This window comes from Symsagittifera roscoffensis, chromosome 1, assembly GCF_963678635.1.
Source record: "Symsagittifera roscoffensis chromosome 1, txSymRosc1.1, whole genome shotgun sequence".
In the NCBI taxonomy this organism is placed as follows: domain Eukaryota; kingdom Metazoa; phylum Xenacoelomorpha; order Acoela; family Convolutidae; genus Symsagittifera; species Symsagittifera roscoffensis.
The window spans coordinates 59,134,924-59,146,015 of record NC_087062.1 but is presented as its reverse complement, the minus strand read 5'-3'; positions in this window follow the sequence as shown (position 1 = coordinate 59,146,015).

Below are 11,092 nucleotides of genomic sequence, written 5' to 3'. Positions count from 1 at the left end.
TTCTCCAAATAAGAACGTGGAAATGGCGCGAAAAACGAAAGTTTTCAAGTTTCGAAAGCGGAATACAAACTTATTGATCCAGTTTCTCCAGTTGGGTTCGTGTTATCAAAAAAGCTCCAATCACTAACTGTTCTAGAAATTCAGAGCTTAAAGAGCATTTATTTTTTTCTTGCAAATTTGAAAGTGTTGAATTTTTTTCAAGAAAATCTGTTTTTTTTATGTACATAGTGTTCATTCCTCTCTTCCAATCTTTGCTTGGCTGTTTATTTTTTGGAAATGTTTTGTCTCGAAATCGGCGAGGAAATTTTAAAAAATGCAAAGAAATTTCAAAATGATCAGAAGGTTCAAATTCGGTGACCCAAGAGGATATTGCCAGGAATTGGGCATCTATAATTCGCAATTCGGAAGTGCCTGGGGTCCAAATACTTCAAATATGTAAAAGTTATGAAAATGCTAGACATTCAAATGTTTCAAACAGGTATCAAATAAGCAATTTTTGGGCAAATTTTTTTAGGAAAAAGTTCTCTCAAATTTGCTTTTTCCTTGACTTTTGATTTCTTGTTCAATTCATTTCCCATTTTAAGAAAGGCTAACTCCACTTCCGAACAACAATAATGTCAACGTCGCAAAACATGAGCGAATTATATTTTTAATTTATTTTTGAATTTCTCAGCGGAATAAATATACTACCAACTGTTTTGAAAGAAAACATTCCGTTTTAATAGTAATGAACGTAGTGAGTACTCTTTCATAGGTTTTGCTGATCTTTTTTAGAGATAAAAATTTTGCCTATTTATCCAATTTTTTAAAATTCGGTTAATTTTAACAAAGAAATGTCCATCATATATTGTTCTACAAATGCGAAGAGCTTTAAGACCATTTATTTTTCAAAATTCTGAAGTTGAAGGTTTTCGAAAAAACAAGTCAATTTTTTTTCAGTTTCTTTGCATTCAATACTCGTTTCCAACTGTCAGTTGGCTAAGTTTAATTACAAAACCGTTTTAAATAGCCTTCGAAATCTTCCAATAATTTCAGCTGATAAAATTCACTTAATTCCTATTCACTGCAGTTTACTCATAAAACGAAAAAATTCAACTATTCAATTTGTTCCCTCGAAGCAACAGAATTTGGAAAAATTGATGAGGGGCATCCAAAGTGACCGTATTTTCTTCCTTCGAAAGTTTAAAGTAACAAGAGAAGATTACCTATAAAAATAAAGATGTTTAGGAGTTTTGCGCTGAAATTGATTGAAATTTGAAAATATTAACGCGGTACACCAGTAACGATTTAGCTCAAATTTGAACGAATTTGCTCTTAATTTTTCAGGGTAACATTGAGCGAAACCAATTCGAACTTTTTCACATTATACAGGAAAAAACCAAAGATAGACTTAATCCATCGATTAAATTATCAAGCAACTAGCCGAGAGCAAAAATTAAACCACTCCTTATGACCAAGAAAAGTTAGTGCCGTATTTCTAGTATGCGTGATAGAAAAACTGCGCGTGCAATTTATTACACAAACAGAATTGGACAAATCTTAATACACTAAAAAGAGACAAAAAGAATAATTACGCGACGCTTTTCATGTTTTTATTGATAACAAAAAACGATAAATGTACTCAGCCAGTCACAACAAAAAATGAAAAACGAGGTTGCATGCGCTGGAAAAAAAGAGAAAAGAAAAAATGTAACATATAATATGGGAGGAGAAGCCCCCAAATATTGGGGTAGGTTCCTCTATAATCAAAAAAAAATTTCATACCTTGCTTAGAATAAACTTTGTTAATTACTGTTTTTTTAAGAGCCGATAAACGTAGTTTAGAAATGAAGCAGTCAAGTTTCGGTCAAGTTTCAAAAACGGCTCACCTTGATATCCATTGAAAGTTTTCATTTCGGTGAAAAGATTTTGGTTGTTTTAACAATGCTTTTTCCCAAAATCTCTAATTGAGAAAAACAGCTCGAAACAAGACTAACTTATCAAAAATTTCTCAGCCCTAAGGGGTTTTTAAATTCGATCTGGTTTTTCTACAGTGAAATATTTTGATTAATCGGAAAATTACCAATTTTTACATTTTTTTAAATTTTGAGTAAAAAATGACAGAATAAACTCATTTCACTTAAAATGCGTTCTTTTTTACACAAGCAAAGCTTGTGTTATTGTATGAACTCTCTTTTTTCCAACCTAAGTGCAAATATTTTTGCGACGCAAATAAAGTGCAACAAAAAGTGTTCATTTTGAAAGTGCTCATTTTGATCAATAACCAGCTATTAAGTACAGCCAATACAAAGGATATTAACACAGACTATTATATTACAAATAGCACTTTAGCATCAAGTATCATAGATCTGTAGCGTGGAGGTAGGAAGGAGAATTGCACCAAAAAAAGAGTTCGAATTCAGGCAGGGATAATATAAATGAATTTTTTCCTATGATAGCTAAAATGCGTCTGTTCTATAAATGGAGACAAGTTAGTTACTAAATTTCTTTTTGTTTCAATTTGACTGTTACTGCTAATGCGTCAAAATCGGCCTGCGTTCCTTAGCAATTATGTAGACTCATAATTGATGTGCGTCACTAAAGATATTTTGTTGACTCAAGTACTATTCATTCAGTTCTTCCCAGTAAGATTATCTGTTATACTTTTGATTGTGTATGCGAAGTGCGACTTCATCTCTACATTAAGTTTTCATTTATAAATGCACTATAAAAGTGGATGTAAAATCAGTAGATACGTTCAATTTGAGTTCTAGCTTTAACAATTCCCTGAGTCCCAGAGATAACTACTGCACTAGAAAATGGACCACCAAATTTGTATTATCAATTATTTAGAGTTTCAGTGTTAACAAAGCTTTGAGTCACTGATATAAATAATGCACTATGAAAAGTATCAAGTTAATAAAAAACTCAGTTAATTTGAGGTTCCAGCTTTAACAATGCAAGAAGTCCGAGATAAAAACTAAATCACAAGAAAAATGGATCTCGATATCATTAAATGCAATATTTTTGAGTTCCAGCGTTATCAATTCCTTATGTCTCAGAGATAACTACTGCGTTACAAAAGTGGACCCCGAAATCAATATTATCAGTTATTTTCAGTTCCAGCTTTAACATAGCATTGAGCATATATAAATAATGCACTACGAAAAGTATCAAATTTATATAAAAAAAATTCACTTACTTGGATCTTTCAGCTGGAACAATTCAAGGAATCCGATGAAAAACTTTTTCACTGCAAAAGTGGATCTCGAAATCATTGAATGCAATCATTTTGAGTTCCAATCTAACAATTCATTGATTCCCAGAGATGTCTACTAGAAGTGCATCTCCAAGTCCGAAAGTGGGCATGGAAACCATTAGACTTATTTATTTTGAGTTTCAACTTCAAAGCAAAATTGAGTCACAGTTAAAACTAATGCACTGGAAAAAAATCTAATTAAGAAAATTGTTTCGAACTTGAGTCCCGGCTTTAACCATGCATTGAGTCCCAGATATAACTACTGCAATAAAAAAGGAATCTCGAAATCAAAATTTCAACTAATTTGAGTTCTATTTTTAGCAAAGCTTCGCATCACAGTTACAAAAGATGCACTACAAAGAGTATCTACTTATCGAGCCATGCGTTCATTTTGAATTCCAGCTGTACCAATGCCTTGAGTCCCAAAGATTACTGCTGCACTACAAAAGTGGATTTCGAAATCAGTAAAAGATTTTGTTTGATTTCCAACTTCAAAAAAGCATTGAGTCACATATAAGTAATGCACTGCGAAAAAGTATATTTATCAAAAAAAAGCACTGATCTTGAGTATCAGCTCTAGAAATGCATGGAATCCCAGCATTAACTACTGCAATTTAAGACTGGACCTAGTAATCAATTGAATCAAAAAATATGAGTTCCAGCTTTAACAATCCACTGTGTGTCAGATACCACTGATGCACGACAAAAGTTACTTGTGATTCCAAAACGCAATCATTTTGAGTTCCAACTTCAACAATATCTTGAGCTCCAGAAATAATTATTGCACAACAAAAAGATTTTTGTTAAGAAAATAAGATTGATTTCGAATTCCAGCTTAAGAAATGCATAGAATCACAGCTGTATTTTTTGGAGTGAAATGTGGACCTTGAAGTCAAGAACGCATTTTTGAGTTCCAGCTTTAAAAAACATTGAGTCACAGATATAAAAAAGCACTAAAATGTATCTAGTTATCAAAAATGCATTGATTTTGAGTCCCAGCTTCATCAATGCATTGAAACCCATAGGTAACTACTGCAATACAAAAATGAATCCCGAAATCAATGATTTCATTTAATTTGAGTTAAACTTTTAACAAATTTTTTGAATCACAGTTTTATATAATGCACTTCAAAAAGTATCTACTTATCCAACAATGCTTTCATTTTGAATCCCAGCTTAAGAAATGCATAGATTCACAGCATTATTTTTTGCTCTATAAAAATGGACTTTGATGTCAAGAAACGCGTTTTTCGAGTTCCAGCTTTACAAAACATTGAGTCACAGATATAAATAAAGCACTAAAAAGATCTAGTTATTAAAAATGCATTGATTTTGAGTCCCAGTTTTATCAAGGCATTGAACCTCAAAAGTGACTACTGCAATACAAAAGTGAATTCCAAAATCAATGGTGCCATTCAATTTCAGATAATTTTTTAACAAATTTTTCGAATAACAGTTTTATATAATGCACTTCAAAAAGTATCTAGTTATCTAACAATGCTTTCATTTTGAATTTTAGCTGTAAGGATTGCTGCTGCCTTGCGATAAAGACTAGGAAATCAGTAAAATCATTTAATTTGATTTCCTGCTTTAACGATACCATGAGTCCCAGAGAATACTGCTGCACTTTAAAAGGTAAATTCGAAATTAGTAAATAATTTGTTTGATTTACAGCTTCAAAAAAAGGTTGAGTCACACATATATCTAATGCACTACAAAAAATTTCCAGTTATTGAAGAATGCACTCACTTTGCAATCCAGCTTTAAAATTGCCTTGAGTTCCAGAGTTACTGCTACACTGCAAAAGTGGATCTTGAAATAAAAAAATTCATGCAAATTATTTTCTAGCTCTAGCAACGCCTTCAATGCCAAAGATTACTACTGCACTAAAAAAGTGGATTTCAAAATCAGTAAAATAATTTGTTTGGTTTCTAGCTTTAAAAAAGCACGGGGTCACACAGACAACTGATGAACTGCAAAAGAAAAAAATTATCAAAAAGCATTGATTTTGAGTACTAGTTTTAGCAATATATGGAATCCCAGCTTTAACTACTGCATTGCAAAACTGGACTTATTAATCAGTAAAATCATTTAGTATGAGTTCCATATTTAAAAATGCTTTGGGTCTCAGATACAACTATTGCACTACAAAAGCTACTAATTATTCAAAAGTGCTATCGTATCGGGTTCCAGCTTTAACAATACCTTGAGATCCAGATATAACTTTTGCTCTGCAAAAAATTTTTGTTAACAAAGAAGGTATCAATTTTGAATCCCAGCATTTAAAATGCATGAAATCACAGCTTTTTTTGCACTACAATAGTAGATCCCGAAATCAGTAAACGCATTTTTTGGGTTTCAGCTTTGAAAACAGCATTGAGTCACAGATATAAATAAAGCCCTACACAGAGTATCTTGTTATCAAAATTGCATTGATTTTGATCCCAGCTTTATCAATGATTTGAAAACCAAAAGTAACACTTGTAATACAAAAATAAATCAAATCTCGAAATCAAAAGTTTAATTTAGTTTGAGATCTATTTTTAACACAAAATCGAATCACAGTTATCACTGATGCACTACAATAAGCATCTGGTTATCGATCTAAGCAATCATTTAGATTTACAACTTTAGCATTACCATGATTCAATGATTGCTGCTGCACTCCAAACTTGGATCTTGATTTTAGTAAGTTCATTCATTTTGAATTGCAATTTTAACAATACCTTAAGTCCCAAAGAATTCCGCTGCTCTTCAAACGTGGATTTCGAAATCAGTAAAACAGTTTGTTCGATTTCCAGCTTCAAAAAAGCTAGGAGTCACACATATTATAGAGTATCTTGTTATCGAACGAAGCATTCATTTTAGTTTCCAGCTTTAAAATTACCTTGAGTCCCAAAAATTAGTGCTGCACTGCAAAAAAGGAATTTTGAAATCAGTAAATTCAATTAATTCAAATTCAAGCTTTCACAATAACTTGAGTACCAGTGATTACTGCTGCACTACAATAATGGAGTTTGAAAATAGTAAATGCATTTGTTTGGTTTCGATGCTCAAAAAAAGCATTGAGTCACACATATAACTGATGCACTGCAAAAACGCAGCCATCGAACAATGCGTTTATTTCGATTTCCAGCTTTAAAATTGCCTTGAGTTCGAGAGACTACTGCTGCTCTGCAGAATTGGATCTTGAAATCAGCAAACTCATTTAAATTAAATTCAAGCTTCAACAATACCTCGAGTCCCAGAGATTACTGCTGCAATACAAAAGTGAATCTCGAAATCAAAACTTTTCTTTAAATTGAGATCTATTTTTTGCAAACATTCATTCACAGTGATAAATAGTGAACTACAAAAAGTATTTTGTTATGGAACCCTGCAATCAATTTGAACTCAAGGTTTAACGTTGCCTTGAGTACCAGAGATTACTGCTGCACTGCAAAACTAGATTTTCATTTCGCTAAGTTCATTCAATTTGAATTTGAGATTTAACAATGCCTTGAGTCCCAGAGAATACTGCTGCACTACAAAAAGAGTTCGAAATCGATAAAAAAAACGTTGTTTGATTTCCAGCTTTAAAATTACTTGGAAATCCAGAGATTACTGCTGCACTGCAAAATGGATCTTGAAATATGTATATTCTTTTAAATTAAGTTCAAAATTTAACAATACCTTGAGTCCCAGAGCTTAATGTTGCATTTCAAAAATGAATTTCAATATCAGTGAAAGCATTTATTTTAACTCCAACTTTTAAAAAGCATCGAGTCACAGATAATACTGTTGCACTACAAAAGTAGAGTTCGAAATCATTATAAACTTTTGTTTGATTTCCAGCTTCAAAAAAAATGGAGTCACAAATAACATGGAGTCACAAATAATAAAAATGCGATAAAAGTATCCAGTTATCGAGCAATGCGTTCATTTTGATTTCCAGCTTTAAAATTGCCTTGAGTCCCAGAGAATATTGCTGCACTACAAAACTTGATCTTGATTTCGATAAGGTCATTCAATTTGAGTTCCAGCTTCAGCAATGCCTTCAGTCCCAGAGAATACTGCTGCACTTCAAAAGTAGAGTTCGAAATCAATAAAAACATTTGTTTGATTTCCAGCTTCAAAAATATGGAGTCACACATAATAAAAATGTACTGCAAAAAGTATCCAGGAAAATAGTTAATTATGAGCTCCAGCTGCAACAATGCACTAGGTCTCAGATACAACCAATGCACTACAAAAGTTACCCAATATTCTAATGCACTACAAAATAATCAAAATTTGTTCATTATCTTCCAGCTTTAACAATACCTTGGGTTCTAGATATAGTTATTGTTCTACAAAAATGGATCTCGAAATTAGTAACTGCACTTTTTTGTTCTAGATTTGATACTGCAATAAGTCACAGATATAACTAATTTACTACAAAAAGTAACCAGTTATCAAAAAATGCATTGATTCTGAGTCCCGGTTTCACAAATGGAAACAATCACAGCTTAAACAGTTGGATCCAGTAATCAGTAAATGAATTTGTTTTGGGTAGCTTACACAATGCACTGGGTCTAGGTTACAACCAAAGCGCCACAAAATAAATCTAGTTAGTTAAAAATGCATTTATGTTGAGCCCTGCTGTTGTAACAATGCATTGAGGTTCCGGATATAAATATTGCACTACAAAGAAGGATCTGGAAGTCAGAAAGTGCATTTTTGAGTTTCAGCTTTAAAAAAAAGCTTTGATTCACAGATATAACTATTGCACTAGAACAAGTACACATAATTCGAAAGTGCATTGATTTTGAGCCTCAGCTTTTTTAATGCGTTGGTTTTGAAAGTTTGCGTTCTAACATTAAAAAATAGTCACAGATATAACAAACGCACTATAAAATTTTCTAGTTATCAGAAAAAAGCAATGATTTTGAACCCCAGCTTCAATTTTTGAAACTAAAAACTGGAGACAGAAATCACTAAATTCAATTGAAATAAGTTCCAGTTTTCGAGTATCGAGTGACGGAAATAAATAATGTATTACCAAAAACATTTGGATATCAAAAAAACCCATTGATTTTGATTGCCAGCTTTAATATCTATGGAATTCCAGCTTTAATTACTGCAGTTTAACATTGCACTGAGTAAGGTAAAATTATTGATCCACAAAAGCGAATCTGGAAATCAGTTAATGCATTTGTTTTGAGTTCCAGCTTTAAAATTGCATTAAGCCACAAATAAAACTAATGCACTAAAAAAATGTCTAGTTAACAGAAAATGCATTGACTTTGAGTACCAGCGTTAACAATGCATTGAAAAATAGCCAAATTTACTGCGCTACAAAAGTGAGAGTTTTAATAAGAAATCGGATCCAGACAAGCAATTTTTAAGTCTTAGTTTATAGTTCTTAGCTCCATTATAGTTCTTAGCTTTTTGTGCAATCCGACGAGAGCATTTGAATTGTTTTCCCCTTGAAAGGACTCAACGTTATGTCACTAAGACAATAAAATAGAACAAGTTTTGGGCAGATAAATTTTTAAGCGAAAAAAAGAAGAAAACATAGGCAAGGCAAGGTTAGTGAAATAACAAACTGCAGAAAAAATTTTTAAAAATTAAAAGCAACCTTTAAAGTAAAAAACTGCAGAAGTTAAACAAAAAACTAATATTAACCATTTGAAATGCGTACAGCAAAAAAAACACTTCAAAGATGTGTCATCTAAGCAGACAAAGCACAAGCAGATTTATAATAAGTCGATATTTTTTGGAAAAAAAAAATTATGTCAGATTGGAACACAGAATTTTTGCCATTCCAGTCGTTTTTGTCAGCTCCAGACCAAGTGTGTCAGAGACACATAGAATTTTGAACTTATAATCTGCAAAACGTGTAGGCTGATTCCGCAATTTGTAAGTCCATCCCGCCATCCAGGACTAATCCCTTGTCAGTGGAATCCACAGACTAATCTTAAAACTTTGGTTAACTAGAGAAGGGGTTGTCATGAACGGTAGATCAGATGATTTTTTGAGATCGGAAAACACCAACAGCGAAAATCAATTATTCAGGTTGAGAAAAAATTGACCAGTAATTAACTCAGAAATCATCATCAGTGTTTAAAATGGTTCAGTATTTGGTTCAGTTGGTTCAGAAATCAAAATCAATTATCAGTGTTTGAGATGAAATGGTTCAGTATTTGGCTCATTTAATTTAAAAATCTTCACCACTCATCAGTGTTTGAGATGAGATGGTTCAGTAGTTGGTCCAGAAATCATTATCACTCATCAGTATTTGAGATGAGATCCTTCCGATGTTTTTTGGTATAAGAGACTGCTTGACTGTATTTTTTAAAAGCTGATCTAAAACATCCTCTGAAACACTGAAAATAATCAATAATCTCTTTTTCTTAAAACTAAAAAAAACATGAGCAAGTGGAAAAAAATTCAGAACGAAAACTCAGTAAATAAAGTTTTTAAATATTGTTAATTATTCTGACCAATTTTATAAAAAAAATATGGACAGAAAAAAATTATTGTTTTCAAATGTTTTTTATTCTATTTGCTTTTTGCTCCTCAGCTGTTTCGTATCATTGGTTACAACATCCCTTCCCCTCAATTTTTTCAGCCTCAAAAGCGCGTCGCGGCTGTTTCATTGACTGCATGTTTTCCGGTGCATACTTCTGTTGTTCGCATTTTGGTTTATTTTTTGAAATATTCTGCAGATAGAGTTTTTCAATGAAATTTTTTTTCTCGTCCCATAACTTTGTACCCGCAATGTTTAACGTGTTTGAGTTCTGGCCTTCAAGCGTAATTAAAATGAAAGCTGGCAAGCGAGGTGATTTTATCCGGACAAATGAAAGTTTTTATACACTTGAACTGCAGAATCGAAACGAAATCAATTGTTTCGTCAATTGGAGTGTGCGAAGAATAACAGCACCAATTGGTTCACTTAGACACAGCTATAACCAACTTCTCAGATACTATCTCTTTTCTACTTTTTAGCTAAACACGTTGCGGTTGGAAGGAGTGTAAGCACTCCTGGACTTAAGATGCCCACAAGGAGCCATTTTTCAAACAATTATTAAATTAATTTACGGCCAAAATGGATTTAGACAATTGGGCGCATGATTAACGACACTGGATCCGGGAAGCAAAAAAAAAACAATTAATTTTACTTTGAGCCAATTTTCTAAAATCGGAAAAAAACCTAGTTTTTTATTTCCGCCGGAAACTAATACAACAATTCACAGTATCAAATCCCTGCACAATCGGTAGAAAATTGAGCAACTTAATTGAAATGGTAATAATTTAAGAAAAATGACAGAGAGAAAAAAAATTCAGGAAAGAATTCTTGCAAAAAGGCGTTTGGCTAAGGCACTAATGAAATTTTGGAACTAATATAGAATTCAAAACTAACACTACAATTCTAATTCCTGAGAGTGAATGAGACTAAGATCCTGAAACTAGAAATGACTGGAAGAAAAAAAATTGGAATATACAGAAAAAACATGAACAAAAGATCCGATTAAGAGCGCAAAATCCAAAGAGGAGGTAGAGGATTGACAGGAGGAGGTAGATAATTCTATAACCGTAGCTGATTGACATGTAGCTGATAACTGTAGCTGGTTGCACGATCTGATTGAGAGCGCCAAATAAGAAGAGGCTGTAGATTCAATAAGCATCTAGTTATTGATCCAAGCAATCATTTAGAACTACAACTTTAGCTTTTCCATGATTCAATGATAGCTGCTGCACTGCAAACTTGGATCTTGAATTTAGTAAGTTCATTCTTTTTGAATTCCAATTTTAACAATACCTTAAGTCCCAAAGAATTCCGCTGCTCTTCAAACGTGGATTTCGAAATCAGTAAAAACGTTTGTTCGATTT